Source organism: Balaenoptera acutorostrata, chromosome 6 (assembly GCF_949987535.1).
Source record: "Balaenoptera acutorostrata chromosome 6, mBalAcu1.1, whole genome shotgun sequence".
Classification (NCBI taxonomy): Eukaryota; Metazoa; Chordata; class Mammalia; order Artiodactyla; family Balaenopteridae; genus Balaenoptera; species Balaenoptera acutorostrata.
Window position 1 is genome coordinate 60,775,242 of NC_080069.1, and position 24,745 is coordinate 60,799,986.

At 42.2% G+C, this 24,745-nt stretch overlaps 1 protein-coding gene and 1 non-coding gene across 9 annotated transcripts in view; both read left to right on the forward strand.

Moving 5' to 3' along the window:
• The window catches only part of NFIB (nuclear factor I B), a 446,931-nt gene that overhangs the window by 87,817 nt on the left and 334,369 nt on the right, over positions 1 to 24,745 (forward strand). The gene's annotated exons all lie outside the window — the stretch shown is intronic.
• On the forward strand, positions 8,100 to 8,171 carry TRNAH-GUG (transfer RNA histidin (anticodon GUG)). Its single transcript has one exon. It is a non-coding gene; the product is annotated as a tRNA-His (tRNA).

The window sequence follows — 24,745 nt, forward strand, 5'->3', positions numbered from 1 at the left end:
ATATGTGCTCAACAAATTGTAGCTCTTTGAAAATAATTATTCACGGGAAATTACAGGGAGTGGAGAAGCCCTTCAGTCATTATGAGGGTCCCACAATCATAGATGCCTCTCATAAACGTACTGTGTGAAAGGTCTGTACTAAATGCATTGTGTATATTTAATGGTCTCTAGGATACACGGCAACTGCTGCTTATGCCACAGGCAAACATGGCTACGTGGTGATTCTGCCCCAGAGCCCATTCAACCATCACTGGGGGACATCCTCTCCCTGGGTCAAGTCCATCTTAACCCCCCAGCAAGCTCTTTGCGATAGGAATGAAAATTCAGGCCATCTCGTTAGAAATAAACCAGGACAGGAAGGGCAAGAATTGGGAGTTATATGCCAGCTGGGAATCAAGCAGTTAAAAGGTCAGAAAGTAAAGCACAGGTTTTGATATAGATAGATCCTACATGCTTTGAACTTTTAAATCCTTGCATAAGATTTCACTGTAAGCAAGTGTACTCTAAAGGGATTCACCACACAAATAACGCGCACGGGAACTCAATCAGCACCCGGAATTTTAAAAATGCAATTAAACTTGGTGCAGACCCACAGAGCCTTGCCAAACTCTGCTTTAAATAACAATTTAGAGAATTACAAACTTCAATTACTTTTGGCAATGTCTTGGTTTTTCATGAGGCACTATAGGTTATTAAATGTCGCAGCTATTTAGCTTGCTAATGAATAGTTTATCCTACATTCAATTAGGCTGGTTTTCCCTCCTTTTTTTTTTTTTTTTTTCTTTCTCTCTCTCTCTCTCTCTTTTTTTTTTGTTTCAGCCCACTCAAAGAATTGATGATAATTAAGGGAAAGCTGTCAGGGCGCCAGGTTTTTCATCCAAGATATCTTTATGGTTCTAGGGTTACCTAGGGTAGAAATCTGGTTTCATCTTGTAAACTTAATATCTATCTTCCAAATCAGTAGTGGCTACCATAATGATGATAATAGTAAAAAAATATGGCAGTTGTATGCTCTACGTACCATCATTCAAACCACTGTGAATGTTTCACATCTTTCTCTTAATACCTTTGTATAGTAGACAAGGAGCAGATTTATTATTCTTTTTAAAGTCAGTGAGGCAAAGGAGGTTAAATGAATGTTCTCAGAGTAGAAACTTCATCATGAATAAAGCAGAACAAAGCATGAACAGGTAATGTAATGTTCATGCCGTCAGGCTATCCAGTTCCCTGTTCTGTCGGTCTATCTGTCTGTCTTTGTCTCTCTCTCTCGTGATTGAAGAATTGAGAGATCAGGGGACGCTAGTAGCACAATTTTTCCCATATTTCTAATCTCCACGTGACTGATGTCTGAACAGTTGGGGGAGCAGTCCCTTCCGGATCTGTAATGGTGCTTGTTTATTTCATAGCCCCACCTCAGGGGAGATTATGGCCCCAGAGATTATTGACATTCACAGAGGATGTCAGAATTAGACAAAGACCCATATGCAATTCAACATAAGTGTACTTGTGATATGTATTGCAGGAAAGGCAAAATTAAGCTCATTGATAACAAAACACCTAAACTTAAGGAAAAGAGGCCAATTTAAAAGCTCTTAAATACCTAGCAGCTCATTCTGCAGCTCTAAAGGGAGACCAAACTTCGGAGTTCTGATCCACAACCAGGCCAATTTAAGTTTTTAATCTAGTCAGCCTATGCTGTGTCCTAGGCACTAAGGTTAAGTGTGGGGAAGAGAGAAAGATGAGTAAGATATAGTCTACTCCTTTGCAGAGGTGTGTCATGGATTTTCCCCCAACCCTACCCCAACTCGGGCCAGGTACCTCATATGTGTGAGAGCTCAGTCACGTTAATGGCAAACTTGTCCTCACCATTATTTAAAAAAAGATCCAGAGAAAGAAGAGGCCCAGCTGTGGAGCCGAGGGCCTTGATCCTTCTATACAGAGGGGCTTTGAGGAATGACTTTGGCTCCTACATGTCTTAACCATCCCTTCTTCCTCCAACTCCCACCCCGCAGTTCTCCTCCCATCCCACACATCTCCTGACTAAATTGGTTCCAATATTGGCTCCCTTAGAGCAGAAGGGACAACATGACAGCCTGAAACTTGTCTCCACGTCGGGGGCCTTCTGGATTCTGACGCTGTGTTTATGCCTCTCTCCTTACTCTCACTATGTGTCCCAGTCACGCCCCTATCTCTGGGATGGGAACCACCTGTCCAGACCCTGAGGCATTCTTCCTTCTGGCATCTGACTAGCCACTTGGCCCGGATGCCACTTATCATCGTAATCTGGGTCCAGTCAGTAAACATCAGGCCACCTCTGGGTCCTGGCATATGTCCGCCCCTCTGACACCTCCTCATCCTGGCCTGAAGCTCACAGCAGCTCCCTCCCGTGTCTGGTCTGATTAAAACATAGCTAATATTTATTAAGCACTGACTCATTGCATGTTTATTTAATCCTCACAACAGCCCTATAAAGTAGATATTATTATCATCATCATCATTATCCCCTTTTTATGAAGGAAACTTAAGCACGGAGAGATTAAATCATTTGTCCAAGGCTCTCAGCCCCAGAACCTCCAGCAGCCTATACTGAAGTTTCTTTAAGAAAAATAGCTCCAAGGTGATTGGCTAGAACCCTCATGGCCATAAATCCAGAACGCTAACTGGTCCCCGTCCTGCCAACACTTCTTTTTCTTAAAACCTTACCTTCCTAATATGATGGGATGAGAAAATGTGGTCCTGGGCCATTCCCTGCCTCTCCACTTTCAGGCGATCCCATTCTCCACCCTCCCCCTTCCTAAGGGGGTCCCATTGCCACCACTTTTTCTAATTCTCTGCCGCCGCAGGCCTTCAGCTGTTCAAATTATCACTAATGGATTGGCCCCCCCATAAGGTTTCCAAATAGAGGCCTGGCCCGCCAGATCGTAAAGGTTAGGCCCACGTATTCCAGAGGGCTGTATCAGATGAGGAATTCTATTAGAAAGCTTTGCATCTGGAGTTTTCTAATGGTGCCTCCAGGCAAAAAAAATTAAAATTAAACCAACAACCCTTCCCTCCACCCCCCCACTCCCACCCTCACCATTCCTGCTTTCCCCACAGCAAGATTTTTGATTTGGTTAAATCAAATTCATTAGTAAACAAGGGGGAAAAGCACTCCAGGCAGTTTACCCTTCAAATGTAACCTGTTAAAACATTTTGTGGTTACGAGCATTCTGAAAATAATGCATTTTCTCTCGTGCTTTGTGATTTCTCATGATCAAAAATTTTCTGATAACATGCAGGAAATGCTATGGAGATGGTCAAACCTGAGACCATCGAGCTGTCAGCATTCTTTATGGTAATGGTAACATGCTTGAAAGTGTGAAATCGGGAGCAACCATTTACTTGGACCTCCTCTGCTGTCAGCCACCTTATTTTTCCCCCTCAAAGTATTCCCAGGGGTGTGCGTGAGCGATCCTTGTTTCCCTTACATGTATCAAATTCTCTTATGTGTACCAAATTTGTCCAGCTTTTCCCTCCCTCCATTTCTCCCTCTTCTCTCTCTCTTTCACACACACACACACACACACACACACACACACACACACACACACACACACACACACACACACACACACACACACCTCCCTGGGATGGGGATGAAGTTAGAGAAAGAACCCAAGAAAGAAGTGGTTTTAAGGTCCCTATAAGGTCATAGCTGTCTGGGCCCTGGCTGGAAACAGGGCTTGGGGGGAGAGGACAGAGGGGCCTTCTTTGCAGGGGGTTCCCAACCTGTCTTTGTCTGAAAACCGGGCCCTGGGCCAGCCGCAACCCAGTGGATTGCTGCTGCTGGCCTCCAGCCCAGTGATGGATCTGACTGTCATTTCCCTACCCCCAGTGAGGGAGGAGGCAAGCTAAGAAGAGGGATGAGGAGGAGAACACAGAGCTGGGTCTGGGAAAAGGTAGGAGGGGCGACACTGGAGGAAGGACTCAGCTGGGGCGGGGAGTGGAGGCCTCCCTGGTCCCAGGGCCCTCTTGTCAGTCCCCGCTCCCGTGTTGGAATCCATTATGAAAAACCAGGGAAAGGAATGACTCCATCAGAGGGAAAGTCTTGTACTCAGGCAGCAAGAGGAAAGGCAGAAAGTCTGTTGCTCCATCACTTCTCACAGTGAGAGGCTGGTAAGCAGCCATCGTATTAAGTTTAAAAACTTCCTGAAAAAGGAAGTCCACAATATTCTTCTTCGGGAATGAATTCCGTAGCTAAATGCTCCTCACAAGCAAGACGTTCCTCTTTACAGGCAACTTAAATCCAGAGACCAGCCCCTCTGTATTTAACATATGTTGCCCTAGGCAGGGAAATAAGGTTCACAACATTTAGAAGCAGACTAAAAGGACAGCTTCTGTGACCTTAAGAAAGAAAGCATAGCTGTAAGGGCTCATCTGTTTGGATTGTTTTTTCCCTCCAGAATCTTTACATTTGGCTGTTGTCTGTGAATGTATTTCTCTAAATTGAATGGATGGCACGTCGGAAACGTAAACAGTCTGACAGATCCTCTAGTCCAATTCCCCTTACCTTATTTTTTTTTTAATTTTTTAAAAATTTATTTATTATTTTTGGCTGCGTTGGGTCTTCGTTGCTGCGCGCGGGCTTTCTCTAGTTGTGGCGAGCGGGGGCTACTCTTCCTTGCGGTGCGCAGGTGGCTTCTCTTGTTGCGGAGCACGGGCTCTAGAGCGCGCGGGCTTCAGTAGATGCAGCGTGTGGGCTCAGTCGTTGTGGCTCGCGGGCTCTAGGGCGCAGGCTCAGTAGTTGTGGCGCCCGGGCTTAGTTGCTCCACGGCATGTGGGATCTTCCTGGACCAGGGCTCCAACCCGTGTCCCCTGCATTGGCAGGTGGATTCTTAACCACTGCGCCACCAGGGAAGCCCTCCCCTTACCTTACTGATGAGGAAATAGAGATCCAGCGAGGTCTAGTGACTAGCCCGAGGTCACACAGGTAGAGGGACTGCAGAAAGGACTTGAGACAAAGGAGGCTTTCTCTCTCTCTCTCTCTCTCTCTCTCTCTCTCTCTCTCGCTCTCTCGCTCTCTCTCGCTCTGGTTCTCCACCAAGTGGTGCCACGCCTTCCCTGGCTTTCTCTGCTTCAGTCTAACCTGAAAACTGACTTTAAGCAATACAGGTGTATACGTATTCCTTTCCATGACATCACCTCGTATAGTCTATCTGGTTATTCATCTGTTATTCACCTGTATCTGTCTCACTAAACAACACTGCGTGAAATAATGATACATGTCTCTCCTATTCTCTGCTGAATCCTTAAGATCCAGAAGAATGACTGGACTATAGTTGGTCCCCAACAAGTCTTTGTGAATGATATATTAGTGGGAGAGTGATAATAACATCAGTGTTGACATAGTAAAGTCAGAAAAAATAATCGCCTGGTAAATTGCAAAGAAGTTGGAAATGCCATCAGAAACCATGTTTTGATTCCATCAATTTACCCCTTTGAAGTGGGTTGTACGTACTGGTGCCTGTAGAAGAAATCTGAATGTATATCCCTAAGAAGACAGTGACGGTCAGGAGAAAAGCCCGGTAGTTGTTCAAAAGCCCATTCCTCTTTAATAGGCAGGAATATTTCAGAGTCCACCACAAGATGACTGACATCATCAACTAAACGGGAAGCCCATACAGATGCCAAAGAAAAGCCCTACCTGGTGAACCCAGAAGCTGGGAATCTCTCCCGTGTTTGGAGGTCCTGCTCCACAGTCATGTCTGCCTTTAGGCCTACAGCCTCCCAGACTTCTCCAAGCTGGCGTTTCCACTAGTGCCATGGCTGGAAGTCATGAACGCTGTTCACCTAAGATTTCCAACTCTGCCTTCCAGGCACATGGCCCAGTGCTCTTCTTGGTGCTTTAGTAGCAGGGCAGAGTCACGTGACCCATTCTAGCCAATGAGTTTTGAGAAGAGCTTTTAGCTGCTGGTTCCAGACACTCCAGAGCTCTCTTTCCATTTGTAAAGCAATGAAAAAATGTTCATGGAAATGGTTGTTCCCTTAGCCTGGGTCCCTGAGTGAGGAGACGCAGAGCAGGGCCCTGCAGTGAACATGGAACACAAGCAAGGGAAAAACTTTCCTCATTCGAAGCCACTGGGATTTGGGGGTTGTCACATAGCATAACCTAGCCTGACAGATGCAATGTGTGAGGTAATCTCAGGGGTGGTAATGACTGTGACATTTCATAATATTGCATCCTGTGAAGAGAAAGTTATTCCCTTTTCAAATCTCTTCCAGTTATTCAGATGAGTCGAAGAGAAGCCTTGATCAGAGGCTAATATGTTTTTTAACATCTCTCCTACTGTTGCCCACCTTCCTTTTTAACTGAGAGCAAAACTTGGGCTCAGAATATCTGGCTGGAATTTAATTCTATTGTTTTGTTTTCATAGTTTATTTCATAGTGGTCTCTATTTAGGGAACATGATATGGTGTTTTTCAATTTATGGAATGGTACAAAATAATATAACTGTTATTTCTACAGTGCTTACTATGTGACAGGTCTACTTTAAGTTTTTGGCATGTCATCACCTATTCAGTCCTCAGAATTCTATGAAGTAGTTACCATTATTATCTCCACTTTACAGATGAGAAAACCGAGGCACAAAGGTTCAAGAAGCAGCCCAAGTTCCCCCACTTAGTGACAGAGCCAAAATTAGACTCTAGAAGTCTGGTTCCACAATTTGTACTCTGTGAGTTGATTTTTTTTTTTTTTTAAAGAGAGAGATTTCCCTTATTGTTCAATTGGTATGCACCCATTGCAAAAATTATGACGGTGGTACACAAAATGATGGTGCTTCGGGAACCTCCCCTTTGCCAGCCAGGAGATTTGCTTTGCCTCCTTGCCACGGACTGACCTCTTAGCAAATTCCCCCACCTGCATTCCTGTTCAGGCCACAGGGCACTGCCTTGCTGCCTGCCCAGAATGTATAAGGCTCGCTCAGGAACTCAGGGCAATAGTTTTCTTTGTGACCATGGAAGAAAAATGGATTTGTGAGAGTTTGAAGGAAGATAGAGAAGGGGCCATAGATGATCAGAGGGGAGGGAGTGAGGGAGGGAGTGACCATTTGTGTCTGAAGCTTTTATCTGCAGAAATATCCTCCTTCCAGAAGCACTGGAGCTCTTGGCAGACACCCAACAGATGGATTCTGTTCTTGCCATCCCATGCACAGTGCCAGCTAGCCCCAGCTGCTCCCAGGGCCTCTCCATTCAGAAGGCTTAAAGGAGACACCCGATTACAATCCAGTGATTAGAAAGAGGTTTTTCTGTGTGTTTCCTTTTAAGGTTTTCAAACCTTGGGGGATAGCTTGTCCAGACAACTTTAATTTTTTTTATAACAAGGAAATTTCTTAAAAATATCTCCTTGAAACTTATTTAGCATGGAGCACTGCAGTTTCTTTGTGTGGTGGGTTGCTAACGTTATCAGAAAGCTTTTTTTTTTTTTTGACATTACTGTGGCTTAAGACAAATATTCCAGAAAGAAGAAAAACCTTTAGGGACCAATGGATTTGAAAGAAGGCCTTTCCTCAGTCAGGGTTTGCTCACCCTGGCTTCCTCTAATAGGGCAGAACAAGCCTCCCTGATTCTCTCCAGTCCTCAGTCCATTTTGTTCTTGCCATATTTTTTATGTCTCTGCTGCCTAAGCACATGGAAATAAGGCTAGCAGTGGAGAAACCACAAAAGAGGCTCAGATTCATGTGTCATTTAATGCAGCGTAATTGGTGGTGGCAGTTCGGGGTGGGAAATCTATATTCATTATTGGTTAAAAGTAGGAAGCTTGAGTGAACAGGCTGGGTTCTTTCTCTCAGCCTTGTTACTTTGATTATCGTTTCCTGACGGTGACTCCAGTGAATCTTACGTAATACAATTGCGCCCCTCAGCCAAGGAGACAATATTAGTTTCATGTTCAGACACTTTGTTATTGTTCCTTTAAATGACTGGAGATTACCGAAACACTGCTCCTCTTTGCCAGTATTAAGAAAATGTACATCTTTAGGCAATAGATGGCAGTGTTTCCACAGATTTTAATATCACAGCGGCTCTTAAAGGAACCCTGGCGTTCAGCTCCCTTGTAGCTCGCCGTGATCGTATAGTGGTTAGTACTCTGCGTTGTGGCCGCAGCAACCTCGGTTCGAATCCGAGTCACGGCAGGAGGGGAGGAGACTTTTGGAAGAGAACAGCGCAGGTCCCAAGCTGTAGTCCATCCAACAACATTTTGCAACCAGGCATAGAATAATAAAAATCAATAAAACAGAAACTGCTGCAAATATTTTAAACTTTAGAGAGATGACATGCGCAGAGTGGCTTCAGTAATGCCCGAATCCTGTTGCAAGCGTGTTGTATGTGGGTTACTTTATTTGCCTTGACGGATAATATGATAACACTGGAGTGTAGTGGACATGTAATTATTATTAATTACAACTACTTAAGCTCTGCTTTGAGCAGACTCGTCAAGTCTGCTTGCTTTTGAGCCTTGCCAGGGCTGTACAGTAATAACAACCCTGAATTATTTGGAAAGATGTCAGCGGGAGATGTGGAAATCCTGTTTAACCAGGCATGAATTGTTGTTAGGAGGTTTTTTTCAGGATGACAGAGAGAAAATGAACTGTCCCTTATCAGTAATTGCAGGAAACATTTTGTTTCTATGATATGAACTGGCTGTAATTTAACTTTCCTGCCTCATTGGATAATATAGGAAGCCAGTTGTTGCTCAAAACAAAATTCTATGAAGTGGGCATTTGGGTCTGATAAAGGGCATATTATAAGTAGACAATGGGGCTCAAGCAATAAATAATGTCCATATATGGTGGAACTTTTTAAATGACATTTTCCAAAAGACTGGGGTTTGTGTTATAAATGGCTAAATGTTGAACTAATGTGAGTAACACAGCTTTAATGGGCCTTTCTCCAGGACTTAAAAACATGAACAATACAGCCTGAAAATGTCAAATATAAGTATGTTATAATGAGGTTTACTGCTCTAAAATTATAGCTCACCATGTTTTAAATGAAGGATCACTAGAAGGTGCTTTTTAAGGCCTGTAGGCCCTATTTTATGGATGACTGAGCAAAAACTCATGTTTGTTATTTATGTAACACTAAAAACAATTTCAAATAAAAATATATGCTGAGGGTAGGACCAGATTCTATTTAGTTCTTCCAGAGTCAGTGAATTCTTAGAAATAATATTCTAGAAAAATTGCAATGAATATCACCCCTCTCTTCCAAAAAAAAAAAAGGAGCCATTTCTCTTTGATTAGGGGCTCAGAAAGATCGGCCTCAGACTGTCATGAAGTAAAAAATATATATATATATATATCTGTTTATTGTTTCTTCCACGACTCACTTCCAAAACCATTTTCCACTCTGAGGTCTCTTCTTCCTGTGGTTTATTCTCTAAACCTCCCCATCCCACCCCTCAGCCCCGTATCTCTCACAAGTTCTGCCTTCCCATCTCCAAAGGGCCTCGCCTGGCCTCTGCCTCAAGTCTGCAAGACCTCCTCAGCTGGCTGGTACTAATAATGCTTCTAAGAAGACAGCTGAACTGCAATTGTTCTTTAATTTAAAACAGCTTAAAAAATAAGCCCAACCCAAGGCTTTTTGTATTCTGTTAGGAGACTGAAAATGCAATGAATTAATCATTTGAGGAAGGAGATTGTGTCAGCCAGAATCCAGTGGTTGCAAGTGACAGAAACACAACGTGTACTGATTTAAAGAGAGGCATAGATCCAGGCACAGGTACAAGGGGGCTTCAGAAACAATAGGAACCAGGTTATTAAAGATGATCAGGACACACTCTCTCCATCTCATCCCACATTTCTTTCTGAATGTTGTCTTTATTCTCTCAAACTAACTTCTTTTTTTTTTCCCCCTTCAATGTTACTTTTATTTCTTTCCTTTGTTTTTCCCAAAAGGACAACGTTGCGATTTTCACACATTTTGATATAAGCTTCACCAGGCAAGCTAAAACTGAATGCATTACAAAGGAAAGTAGGGAAAACAGTGGGCCACTTGATATGGACATCTGCTAGGTTGGTATTACGTTTTACTTTTTTTTTTTTTTTTTAAACATCTTTATTGGAGTATAATTGCTTTACAATGGTGTGTTAGTTTCTGCTTTATAACAAAGTGAATCAGTTATACATATGCCCCCATATCTCTTCCCTCTTGCGTCTCCCTCCCTCCCACCCTCCGTATCCCACCCCTCTAGGTGGTCACAAAGCACCGAGCTGATCTCCCTGTGCTATGCGGCTGCTTCCCACTAGCTATCTATTTTACGTTTGGTAGTATATATAAGTCCATGCCACTCTCTCACTTTGTCCCAGCTTACCCTTCCCCCTCCCCGTGTCCTCAAGTCCATTCTCTACGTCTGCATCTTTATTCCTGTCCTGCCCCTAGGTTCTTCAGAACCTTTTTTTTTTAGATTCCATATATATGTGTTAGCATGCGGTATTTGCTTTTCTCTTTCTGACTTACTTCACTCTGTATGACAGTCTCTAGGTCCATCCACCTCACTACACATAACTCAATTTCATTTCTTTTTATGGCTAGTAATATTCCATTGTATATATGTGCCACATCTTCTTTATCCATTCATCTGTCGATGGACACTTAGGTTGCTTCCATGTCCTGGCTATTGTAAATAGAGCTGCAGTGAACATTGTGGTACATGACTCTTTTTGAATTATGGTTTTCTCAGGGTATATACGCAGTAGTGGGATTGCTGGGTCGTATGGTAGTTCTATTTTTAGTTTCTTAAGGAACCTCCATACTGTTCTCCACAATGGCTATATCAATTTCCATTCCCACCAACAGTGCAAGAGGGTTCCCTTTTCTCCACACCCTCTCCAGCATTTATTGTTTGTAGATTTTTTGATGATGGCCATTCTGAGTGGTGTGAGGTGATACCTCATTGTAGTTTTGATTTGCATTTGTCTAATGATTAGTGATGTTGAGCATTCTTTCATGTGTTTGTTGGCAATCTGTATATCTTCTTTGGAGAAATGTCTATTTAGGTCTGCCCATTTTTGGATTGGGTTGTTTGTTTTTTTGATATTGAGCTGCATGAGCTGCTTGTAAATTCTGGAGATTAATCCTTTGTCAGTTGCGTCATTTACAAATATTTTCTCCCATTCTGAGGGTTGTCTTTTCATCTTGTTTATGGTTTCCTTTGCTGTGCAAACACTTTTAAGTTTCATTAGGTCCCATTTGTTTATTTTTGTTTTTATTTCCCTTTCTCTAGGAGGTGGGTCAAAAAGGATCTTGCTGCGATTTATGTCATAGAGTGGTCTGCCTATGTTTTCCTCTAAGATTTTTATAGTGTCTGGCCTTACATTTTCAAACTAAGTTCTACATGGCAGGAAACATGGCAGCCAGCAGCAATTCCTGATCTTTACACTTACAGCATTGCTGCCTGCAGGAAAGCCCCTTAGTTACTGTTCAAAAAAATCCTGGGGAAAGATCTGATTGGCTTGGTTTGGGTCAGGTGTCCATTACTGGGCCAATCAGTTATGTCCACGGGGACAGAGTCATATAGCACAGAGAGTGCCCTTCCCTTGTCTTAAGGCCAGTCCCAAAGTGAGGGAATTGCCAGCCCTGGCACCACCTCACTATTTTCCCATTGCATTCCTAGACCCACTATTTGGTGGCTGTCTATTTCCACAGAGCCATGAGTTCAGTTCCCAAACTATTAACATCTCTACTACCTTGCGAAAAAAGAAAAGCAGTTGTGGGGAGGATAGTGGAGGGTGTCAGAATATGACAATTTCGTGGACTCAACTTGGAGCTTAGGGACATAGTCGGAGGAACTGCTTGAACAAGCGAGTGCGTCACGTTCTCTCTCCTCTGTGTCCACCCAGAGGGTGCGGGTGCTTTCTTGCCCTTGGTGACTACTTTCCCAGCCTGGCCAGGAGAGAGCACAAAGTCTTCTGACTCTGCAGGCAAAAATCTACTTGAACTTGGGCAAGTTACCTAAGCTCTCAGAGTCACATAAATAAAGAGGAGGGAGTTAATGCATGAATTAAAAGAGGAATGTACAGACAAATAAACAAAAAACACTTAGTACTGAGGCCCGTAGTACAAATGCAACACTGGCACCTAGTAGGGTTGCAACAAATAATATTTATTCTTATTCATTCAGGGCTACATGGTGCCCTCCTCCTCCACCCAGCCGCCATGGGTAGAACCTCTGGAGTGAGATTTCCATTAGGAAACAGGGTCCTCGCCATGGTTTCAGACATTTTAAAAAGTGATAGTGTAGACTCTAAACCAGGGGTAGCACAAGTCAGGGTCCACTAAGTGACCAGACCTTTATTCAAGTTTGCCGTCCTGGTTCACCCCTCTCTACATGGTTACCATGACCGAGGGTCATAAAAATCAGGGGTTGTTTTCATCAACAGAGAGTTTGTTGACATTGGCTTTCCTATCTTGCCTTCTTGCTGATGTTGAAAGAAATTGAGTTTTAGTTCTAAAATCCATATCAAGTTGGTTTTCAGAAATGTTATAGCCTGAGTTATCAGAGGAAGTTCTAATTTTTAATTATATTAACTTCGAGACAATATATGCTTTGAGTTTTTTAAAAAGCATTTTACAGATATCTCAACAGACCCCATTGTTACTTCCATGCTCACATTGTCTACATTTAATACCAAAGCCAGTACCTGCTGATGGAAAATCAGAGTGACTCTGATCTAATCTTTCAGAAAATGTCTCTCCAAAATGTCAACTATAAAGGATTTCAGGGCAAAGGTAAGTCATTCACAAACTAGACTCCCTGACAACTTTTTAACATTATGGATGAAACATTAGAGTATAACAGAATCCTTGTTTTGATCGCATGGCTTTGGCAGCTATAGCTCTCACCAATCAATGACATTGTTATCGCTTAGATTTGTTTATTCAAATTGTAAAATAATTTGCTCATTGAAAAGTCAGGAAACCTCCTTTGTCGTCTTTTCTTAGGCATCAACTAAAATAGCAAGAGGAAGTCTTAATTCTCTGTATAACCTATTACTTTACGTCCCTCATGTTGGTGTAGCTGCAATGGCCTACGGAGTTTGCTCAAGTAAAACATTTTACCTGTGTAGCTGTAATGGAGTAACTAAATTAAAAATTCAGAACTACATATGCTTGCTTTATTACCATAAGCTTATGGCTTTAGCAGAATGCCTCTTTCTTGCTCTCTAAGAGAGCCTATAGTAGGCCAGACCTATTTTCTTAATCTCCACCATTAACCTGTTGAATTGAAGAGAGTTTATATTCCAACTGTGTTCTATTCCATACTTTAGTGAGCTTTCATAAATAAAACAAATTAACATTTATTATTAACATTTATTTTTCTGATCAAGTCATCAGTTGAACAGCCTCAAGTCAATTGGTAATCAAACGAGTACTTCATTATTTCAAAATCAACATCTATCTAGTCCCTTATTATAAAGAAGGTAAAGTTTGTTTTTGTGCAATCAAAATACACTAATGCACAGAAAATGGTTTCTTAGAACCACATCCGAATGGATGGAATTCCCTTTCCGGGAGCGGTGTGGGGCAGAAAGGATGGCTGGAGGTGTGGCTGCCATCCCCGCGGTGGAGGCAGGAGGTGACCTAGCTCATTGGAGCGGCAGTGTCCCCAGCAGTGGCAGCTGGTGGTGACTTGCATCAAGAGAGCACTCATCCACCGTCAGCTGCAGCAAATTCACCCACAGGATCCCAGCCCTGAGAGATGACGTGCGGGCTGTTTCTGCTGTCCGTAGCTCAGCCAAGAGGAAGCGTGAGACACCTTTCTGGTGCCCCTGCCTGTTCTAAGGTGTTGTGACTTATCTCAATCACATCACCCTGAAAGGCTGAAGATCTGTGGCAAAGGCCTGGAAACGTGGGCCTTCCAGGGAATTGACTAGCGGAGGAAAATTCCCACAAAAGCTGAATCAGAGCGAAAGCTTTTCTAGGCAGATGGGGATTCAAATCCCACCTCTGCTGCTCTGACAGCTTGACTTTGCACCTGACCCCTTTGTGCTTCGGTTGGTTAGCAAAACAGGGGGGATATGAGGGTTAGATAAGGTGATGCATATCTGGTGTGACTCCCGGGGGTGATGACAGTGAAGGGAAGGATTCCATCCCTTCCCAGGAACACAATTTTTGTTCTCTGTTGCTTTTGTGGACTTACCAGCATTCAAAAGTCAACCCCCCCCAAAACAAACCAAAAAACATGCCTTGGATGCAGCCTCTGGTCGGCAGCAATTTTAACACTCTCGTGTCTTCACCTAAGCCCTGCCATCAGATTTCAGGTCACGTTGCCACCGGAAAGATGAACTTCTGTTTTCCAGCTTGTTTGATAATGAGCATAGAGCTAGGCGGGGAGGTCACGGTCAAGCCGACTCCAAGATAAACAAGAGTTGCCACTAGATGGCGCTGCTTGTTGTTATTCATCAAAGACAAGGGGCTCTTTTTTCTTTCTTTCTTTCTTTCTTTCTTTCTTTCTTTCTTTCTTTCTTTCTTTCTTTTCTTTTCTTTTCTTTTCTTTTCTTTTCTTTCTTTCTTTTTTTTTTTTCTCTCTCTCCACGGATTCCTGGCCCAGGGTGTCTGCAACTGGGATCCTAATCATACCAGAATTCTTCTGTTCTCTGAAGGGAGGTTCTGTTTTCAGCATATTATCATCAAGATCTGAGGACCAAACAGATTCCGCCTACAATCTGGGGGAATTACCCCAACAGTGTTGCCTTTATCCAGAGGTGATTTTAAAAGAATATATTGTATTTGGACGTCAACGTTCAAAGGCTCCGAGGCAGAAAATTCCATTTCAAAAGAAAGTGTGATTAATGAAGCCACATAAATCCTGTAGATTTATGTCAAGGCTGGAGCAGTTTCAGAAATCACACAATACAAATCAAAGACGCGGGTTTTCCTACATCCTCCCTCACTTTCTCTTATTCTTATTTCCGCACCATCTCATCCTTTCCTCCCCTCTTTCCCTTTCGCAGTTTCGTGAATACATGTATCCCAAACTCCAAAACAAGAGGGAACTTGATCAGAAATCCTAAATACAGCTGGTTTCAAGCTCCAACCATCACCATTTCTCCTCGTTCTTCCCCCAAGAGATGCAAAGACAAGGTTGAGGCTATAGCAGTTAATTCACACACCTCACAGACTGCTTATAAAAGCTGAGTCAATTCTGGAACTCTGTGTAGTAAGACTCTCAGCTTTAGTGAGGGCTCTTACTTAAAGAAAGCCAAATTTAAAAAATAATGTAGATTCTTACTAAAGGTTTTCTAGAAGAGGTGGTATGGGAATTCTAGAGACTGCCTCACATAGAAATTTATTCAGAAATCTCCTTTAGACCTAACTCTTTCTCCTTCAAACTCTCCACTTATATCAGCCTCTAATTGTGCCCCTGACTTTCCTCCAGGTTCTTGAACCATCCACTCTTCTATACTCTACTCCTACGCCCTGTTCACACTCCCTGCTCCTTTCATAAACTCTGTGCTCCCTGCCATGCTGGGTGTCCCCTCAGGGCCCTGCAAGTGGTGTCCTCAGGCCAGTCTGACTACATTTGCTTCCACAAATGAGCCCATTACCCAGAGTTTCAACGAAGAGTACAGTACCATGTAATCGAGTGAGTGTCCTGGAGTGGTCTGGTGGTGAAGCACACGAGCTGTGGAACCAGATTCGTAGGTTGAAATTCCAATTCTACTCTTTACTTGCGAGGTGACCTTCGACAAGTTACTAAGCTTCTTTGTGCCTGCGCTTATCCATATATAAAATGTGGGTGATACTAGTATCTCCCTCAAAGGGTTGTTGTGAGGAACGAATGAACAAGCATAGGTAAAGCACTTAGAAGACTGTCTGGTTCAGAAAAAGTACAGTATTCACTGTAACCATTATTATTACATAATTGCTAAATTATTACTATTAATATATGCCAGATATAATGATAGGTAAACAGATGGTAAGAGTATACAAAATAGACAATATCTTTGTCTTCATGGCGCTTTCGGGCTAATGGAAGAAACAGATAAGTCAACTGGCTCTTGCAATGCAGCATGATAAGATTATGAAAAGGAAAGCCACAGGTATGATACCAGTACCCATAGATCTTTAGTCCCTAGTTGGGAGTCTAGAGAAAGCTTCCCTTTGGCACTGAGACCCAGAAGGGGTCAAGGATTCATCTTTACAGAGAAAGCTACCAATACACTCATCTCTTCCGGTTTTTGTGGGAAGAGCACAAGCAGAAAAGAGGGAACCTTGTTCCCATCTTTCTTGGGTTTCAGCCCAGCTCCAATGCAGTGAGTCTTGAAGAGAGCCCAGCGCCATTTAGCAACTTGGGAGTTCTACATCTTTAGGAACTCTAGGAGGCTCCCAGGACAGGGCACATATAAAAGCAGTCAGAGCAAAAAGATAAAAATGGACTTATTTCTGATTGTCCTCCTGGGCACACCCTGAAGTACCCAGGCATCTCTTCAGCTAGAGGAGTGGTGAGGGCAAGGGTGGACAGTCTATGACATCTGCTAGGCTTGATGAAGCAGCCGGGAAATAGAAAGGTGTATGCGCATTGGAAAGTAAGTTTTTCTTTTTCCTGCTTTTAAGGAATCATAAGCTATCTAGTTTAATCATTTAGCAAACATATACTAAATGCCCATACTGTAAAACATGGAGGTGCAATAATGAGGACAAAGCAAGCTCTGAATGGGATTGCAATCTAAAGGAGAACATAGGCATACATTTGATTACAATCCATCAGAATGTGTCACCATAAAGCCTCGTGGGAACACAGAGGAGGTACAGAAGCCCTATAAACAAGACATGCACCCTGTATCTGACTTACAGAGATTACAGTGGTAGAAGTGGGGGAGGGTACAAGATGAAGGCAGGGACAGGAAAGTCATTTAGAGATTAGCAAGGTTATCATACTCTGAACAGAAGACTCTCTTTTTCCTTTAAGCCCAAAATTGTCATATAAATTTAAGATTCTTCCTGAGGCACAGTTCAGGAGGATTTGGGAACGCTCCCAGACAAGACCACTCCTCCATTCTCCCAGCCAGTGTCACCTTCATTTCCAAAGCATTCCCAGGGAAGAAAGGCAAAGGGAAAAGAAAGTAAGCCGTTGAAAACAGATGAAAGAGATAAAGAAAAGAAGAAAGGATGTTGTGTCTATACAGAAACATGGCTGCTACCAAACTCTCCAAGGAAGCTCATTTTTCTTCCTGTAATCATAAAAGATACCCAGGTTTATCCATTCTGTATATAATAGTTTGCATTTTCTAACCCCAAACTCCCACTCCACCCCTCTCCCACACCCCACCTCCTGCAACCACGAGTCTGTTCTCTATGTCTGTGAGTCTGTTTCTGTTTTATAGATAGGTTCATTTATCTTGTATTTAGATTCCACATATAAGTGATCACGTGGTATTTGTCTTTCTCTGTCTTACTTCACTTAGTATGATAATCTCTAAGTCCGTTCATGTTGCTGCAAATGGCATTATTTTGTTCTTTTTTATGGCTCAGTAGTATTCCATTGTGTATACGTACCACATCTTCTTTATCCATTTATCTGTCAGTGGACATTTAGGTTGTTTCCATGTCTTGGCTATTGTGAGTAGTGCTGCTATGAACATAGGGGCTACTGTATAGCACATGGAACTATATTCAATACACTGTGATAAACCATAATGGAAAAGAATGTTAAAAATGTATATATATGTATAACTGAATCACTTTGCTGTACAGCAGAAATTAACACAACATTGTAAATCAACTATACTTCAATTAAAAGAAAGGAATACCCAGGTGAGATCCCCCCCGTAGAGAAACAACTGAGATGCAGAGGCTGAGCATATTTCTTTCATTCTTTCACTCATTCATTCATTTCAACTAACACTTATTGAATATCTATTCTATTAAGGTGTTATTCTATGTGTTGGGGGAAAATGAATGAAATAAGGCCTCTGCAGTGAAGTAGCTCATGGTGCAATAAGACAGACAGCCAAGCAAACCAGTATTACAGTTCCACACAATAAGCTTTTGACGCACTATGGCAATCCTGCAGTTTGACGTAAACCCTGGGGATTAGGTGGCCTGAGATAAGCTTTTGTGAATATACGCACAGAAAAAGGATGTAGCAATATCTGAAATTTCGATCACACTAAAATCCAGATGTGCAAAGAAAATGTAGTCTCTTTATATTGCTTATTATCAATCTGGCCTTTCTTATAAGCCCCACCCTATGGGTAGAAAGGCAGGAAATAACTAACTGCCCAATTCAGTTTAAATTTCAGTCCAATCCCCAGATGTAAATATTCCCTATAACTAATGCTCAGTCTCTCTGAATAGTGGTTTAGTCTTCATTATTTCTGCCCCTTTCCCCCAAATTCTCTACACGGTGGCCTCAGGTGCATGGTTGGGGCAGGTAGCAGGGCTCATGTGATCTTTTGGGGGTACAGGGAGGGGGTCATAGACCACACAGCATCCCTGTTTTGCCCTCTATTCCTGCTGGGACACGTGCTGAAGGCAATGGTGGCGAGCCTTGTGTTCTGGCTCCTTTCAACTTGGTCAGGTTCTCGTGGCCCTTCCTGGCCGACTCAGCCACAACCTGGCTCTCTCGATGCTGAGGATCCCTTTAAACCTCTGCCACATGACCTATCTGGCCCCATGGAAGACTCACTGGGTCTCAGTTCATCTGAGTACTATGGGAATTGGTGGGTCATCTATGTCATTCAAAAACCTAGAGCAGAGCAGTAAAACTCATTTCAGATACTCTGCCTGTCCACAGCACAGACTAAACCCCATGTCTCCTAGGTAGGGATCGGGGACTTGAGCCCTCCATATTTACCCAGCCTTCTCCCTCATCTCTAGTCCAAAGACTCATGAGGGGAAATTGGAACAGACCTGATCAGTTCACCCTTCATCCTCTCTCTCTAATTATCCCCCAAATGCTGGCAGCCCTGGAAGAGTGGACTTCCCTTCTCCACCTCTTCTTCCTACCTAGATGTCCCTTAGGTAAAATTCTACCCAGGCCATCAAACCTAACCCCTAGATATGTCAACTTGGAGGTAAAGGAATTTTAAAAAATCCTTTCCCTCTCTATAATGCCTGTCTCTCCTGCCCATTAGCTCACTCAGTATGCCAAGAACCTACCCTCAGAGATCGGCCTCTGAGTCAATAAGCCCCTTGGCTCAAGTCTCTGAGAGATGCAGTGAAGCAATGATTTAAGAAGGAAATTAAATTCATGTCTTTAATATCTACCAAGAGCATATCAGTTGTAAGATAATAGAATTGTATTTCTCTGTCTTCTAATTGGGTAGTCCAAGGAATGTCATTCTGCAGGTCACCTCTGGGTAAACTGTGACAAGTGTTTCAAGGTCAAATAAATTTAGGGGATGCTGAGATAAACAAGGTTAAATAGGTTTATTTAATGGGAAACCATCAGAGCCCTTAATATACTAACGTGTTCTGGGAACATGTAGTTTCCCAAAGTTATTTGACCATGGAGCACTGTTTTTCACATCTTCAGGAAACAGTGTCCTGCAGAATATAGGGATGAAAGACACTGACATTCTTTGTCCCCAGAATCAGTGAATACCTCTATCCCTCCATCCCATCTTCATTAAGTCAGCAAAGTGTTAAGGCAATTGTGTCTCTATCTCTTGTTTCCTAACTGGGCCCTCTCTCTACTCTCTCAAGCCCTGTGGTTATTTTTAATGAAAACAGCTGTGACATCAGTGTTAGAAGCATGAAATACCTGGAATTAGACAGTTGGAGGCGCTAGAAATTATAAGCGTTTATACCAAAATAAACAAACAAGCATAACCCCATTTATTCCAAAATGAGAGGTAAAAGGACTCAATTCCCAGGAACTCTCTGGTGGAGAAGCAGGCCTGCCTGAGTTGCCCTTGTGAAGAATGGGAAATGGATGACGGCTCATGGTTAAGGAATGCAAAATAAAGATCTTATGACTTTCAGTATAAAAATATATATGGTGTAAGATTACTGTACCATTCCCCACAATCAGAAAGAATATTCCCTGCACGGCCTCAACAGCGAAAACAGAATCTGAGTAGACAGAAAATTGGGATCAACGGGAAAGTTCTGGCAAAAGTGCTTTGCAGAGAACATAATGATCTTAAAATAGGTTCCCTAAAAGGAACATTACGTAGGAAAAATAACCAAATCTCAGGGGATATAGATGAGTTTCTTGGGGGGGACAATGATGGATGAGAGGAGATGGCAAGAGAAAACCATAGACCGCTGGGCTAATGGGCCCAGCGACCCTTTTACCTTCCTCAAACTTTTCTTCTGTCCTTGTGTAAACAGAGGAGAGGCCTGACTCGACACGCAAAGTGAAAAAGGGGGGAGAATTTGATATTTCATGTGCAGCCACATGTGGGCTGAAAGTATAACTCATAAAGAAAAAAATCTGTCTCATCATACACATCTCTGTGTAAGCAGGATTGATTTACACGAGTAGCTACAGCATGAGAAAACATCGTGAGCACACAGGAAAACAGTAGGGAGTTCCAGGGCCCCAGAAGAATCAGATATTACTGGCCACTCTGTGCTTTCATGTAGAGGAGCAATAAAGCATCCTTAAGAATGAAGTTAGAACACTTTTTGCTCCTAACCCTATTGCCACTCCTGCCCTCTCAGTCTTCCTCAAAACAAAACATGATATATGCGTTATTTTCTAAGTCAATCAATCAAAAGTAGTTATATTGGTAGCACCCTTTGAATTAATTTGTAAAATTGCTATTGTTCTTCGGGCATACTTGTTCCTCAGGAAAGAGTCAATAGAGATAGGAGTGGTAATTTGAGCTGTCATGAATCCCTATGGCTCTTAAATAAATAAAATAAAAGCCATCCATACCAAGACTACTGTTGTTGAGAATCCAGAACTGTGGAAACGCCGCTGCTGCTTCCAGACCAGGCTGGGAGACTCTGTGAGCATCATTGCTTCATGTGCCTACCAGCCTCTCCTCCCTTCAATTTTAGCAAATACTTTTTTGGTTTTAAGAACCTCTTGGCCTATAAGCCTTACTGACTTTTAAATTTTAAAGTAGTTCAAGCTGGATGTTTATCAGGTGCAATTGAAAGGTGCACAATGAATACATGGACCTTAGCAGAATCAGGAAGGAGCTTTACTTTCTTTTTCTTACTCCCTAAGAATGTTTACAGGAGACTTTTTAGAATACATGCCAGACTGGAAATATGGTGGTGAGCAAACAGGTTCTGTTGACAGTCAGGGAGATCATGGCCTATTGGGAAGAGCTAACACTCAATGATTGCTTGAAATTAATCAATTTCAAGTGTTTGGTGTTCTATAAGGAAAAGTAGCCAATACCTAGAGGCCTCATGTCTGGGTGGGGAGGAAGTGACAGTTTCCACAAGGAAGTGATGGTTAGTCTGACCTGAAGGTGGTTAGGGGTTAGTCCCATCTCCACGGGCCAAGGTCTCCTTTGCCATCATAACCCTGCATAGCATGGTAGCTACCTAAATTTTAAAATGTCTCTTTTGATTTTTCAACTAACTGAACTGACACCAGCCAGTTTATCTGATAATATTAATGGGAATATGAGTTTTCCTATACTTTTCATACTTCCTGTAACATTATTAAGTTGAAAACACAGAAGAGAAAATTTTGATCTGAATAAAATGAAGTGCTAAGTAGAAAAGTGAAATAAATAACCTTCAAGAAAAAAAAATATTACTTCTAATTCTTCTGTGATTAACTGACTTTAGAGTCTTAAATATCTATAAAAATTCTGACATATCTATATATTTTTTTACTCAATCAAAAATCATGAAAATATACAAAAACTGGGTATGGTTCAGTGCAAAGAATATATACTATTGTTGGACGTCACTGCTAAAGGTATCTCAAGATGAGTATGTGCTAGAACTATACTCAATATTTTGTAATAACCTATAAGGGAAAGGAATCTAAAAAAGAATATATATATATATAATATATATGTAATCTGAATCACTTTGCTGTACACCTGAAACTAACACAACATTGTAAATCAACTATACTTCAGTAAAAATTATTTTTTAAAAAATGAATCTGTGCTGCTATGCAAATTAGCACCTGCCCAATCCTAGTATGGCATCCTTTGCTTTGCTGAAATGTTTCCAGTTGTGATAAATCCACTGTCCACTGGTGTGTAGCAGGCAATTTACATTTGTCAACTCTCATATGTAGATCTCTCATAGCTCATATCTCATATCATATCTACATATGTAGATATGCTAACTCATATTGATAGCCCATCTTCTTATCTTCCTCAGTGGAAGAGGTAATCTGATTTACCATTTTTATACTGTATACTATGTGTTCCTCTTAGTATCCATTGCATTCCTTTTATATTTTTATTATATACTATATGCTATGCATTCCTTTAGTATCTTAAATTCCAGCTAGGTTTTGAATGACCTGTTATGTTCATATACTTACATATTATCTCCTGAAGGAATGTGTATACTCTTGAGATCGGGGACCAGGGGTTTGATGCCTTTTCAACTTTTTTCTATCATGCCCAAAGCATCTCATCCAATAATTAATATTGATATTAACTTAACAAGTATTTCTTGACATGTATAAGACACTGTTTCTAGGTCAAGAATTTGGAAAGTAAATGTTCTTTCCGTTGGTGTGACTGCTACTTATCTCATTTAACATCTGGTTAGAACTGTCATCTATGAAGAAAAAGGAAGGGAAGGAGGGAGGGAGGAAGGAAGGAAGGGAGGGAGGGAGGAAAGAAAAAGCTTCTCTATATTTATGTATACTACCATTATTTCATGTGGTATTAAATGCCTCTTTTACATAAGATCAAGAGTTTTAAAATTATGTGCTAGTTCTGCAACAAAACAGTTGCAGGCAGGATGTGAAAAAGAAATCAACGCAATTTACTTATAATTAATTTAAAATTAAGTTAAAAATGAAAAAAATTGGCTTACTCTCAGTGGTGCTGCCATTGAACTGTCATTTAAAAGCTTATATAATTAGTGGAAGCATGTTAATTGAATTATGGCAATTAAATCAGCCTTGAGACAAGAGGGTCCCTTCTGATTGGCGAGACTGTGGTAATTCTGTAACCCATTCTCACCTGTTAGAAAGTTTCAGGACCATGTCTCATCCTGCCCCTTAGTACTTTAGCTACTGGAATGTAGCCAAATCTTGATTTCTCTGGTGTTAATTATCTACTTTGCGGGTTTTTTGAGCCCTTGGATTCTTCTCCTCCTTTCCATAGGTTACTGGGTTGTTAGCATTGGTGGTAGGCTGGAGCCATGAAGAGGCCATGCGATTTACATCTATTGGTTTTTTGTTTTTTAAATTACCAAGTATCCTCACCAGTAAAAGATAAAGTGTGTGTGGGAGGGAATGAAAATATTTGGGAAGTTGTTGTGGAGAAAGTGATTATCTTTCCAGCCCTCTCTTTAATAATGTCGCTGTTGATTAAAGCTTAGAGAAAATACTGAAGCAGGAGTTCGCATGAGTTTGGGGGCTGTTTGGGGACTCTAATTGTCCATGTTATCCCCTTTTTACAGATGTTGTAGAATGAGCTAGCCATGTCCCTAACCTGATATTAATAAACAAAGTAGGGCTTCCCTGGTGGCGCAGTGGTTGAGAATCTGCCTGCCAATGCAGGGGACACGGGTTCGAACCCTGGTCTGGGAAGATCCCACATGCCGCGGAGCAGCTAGGCCCGTGAGCCACAACTGCTGAGCCTGCGCGTCTGGAGCCTGTGCTCCGCAACAAGAGAGGCCGCGATAGTGAGAGGCCCGCGCACCACGGTGAAGAGTGGCCCCCGCTTGCCGCAACTAGAGAAAAGCCCTCGCACAGAAACGATGACCCAACACAGCCAAGAATAAATAAATAAATTTAAAAAAAACAAAGAACAAAAAACAAAAGTAGCCTTGGGAAATTTCCTGCCTCTTTCCAGGACTAAATTTACTCTATATAGTGAGATCACCACGGTTCCTTTCAACTCTAAAATTCTCCAATTTTTAGTCCGTTCACAAGGACAGTGCCGTGTTTTCTAGGACTCTGACATGGATTGTTCGCCTTCTATGCCCTGGGGTGATGAAGCTGTACAGGCAGAATGTCTGACAGCCAAACAAACCGATGGGAAGTATAGCTGATGCCACTAAGGACAGGCAAAGGGGAGCGTCAGAATTGTAGGTTCCTGCAGAAGAGGGAAAGCAAAAGACAAGCCAACAGAGAAGGGAAGGGAGAAGCATACTGACATGTCTCAAAACAGCAATCCTGGGAAAGTTCTGTGAGCAGGGCCAGCCCCATACTGTGCAGGACGTGGTGCAAAATGAGGATGTAGGGCCCCTTGTTCCAAAATGAAGAATTTCAAAATGTCGACCCTGTCCGTGGGCCTGGCTGGGAGGGATTAATTCTGTTTTCCAGGGGTTGAAATCACAGGAACCTCCCTCTCTGGATCCCCTGAATCTGCAGGGCTCACTTCAAGTCTGCTTCTCATTCAGCGCTATGTTTCTTTCTTGCTTGCTTTTTTTTTTTTTCAACAGTGCTGCTAGCTGTATAAATATTTTACAGTTCCCCTATGAAAAGTTTCCAAGGGGCCCATGTTAAGGGAAAAAATCTTTGAAAGGATTTTTTCCATAGCAATTAAAACCTTTCAAAGCACCAAGAGCTCCCCAGTCTTACTTTAGTGCAACAAACCTCTATTTTTTTTGACCAGTTTGGATGGCTCTGGGTCTGAAATTAAGCCAGCCT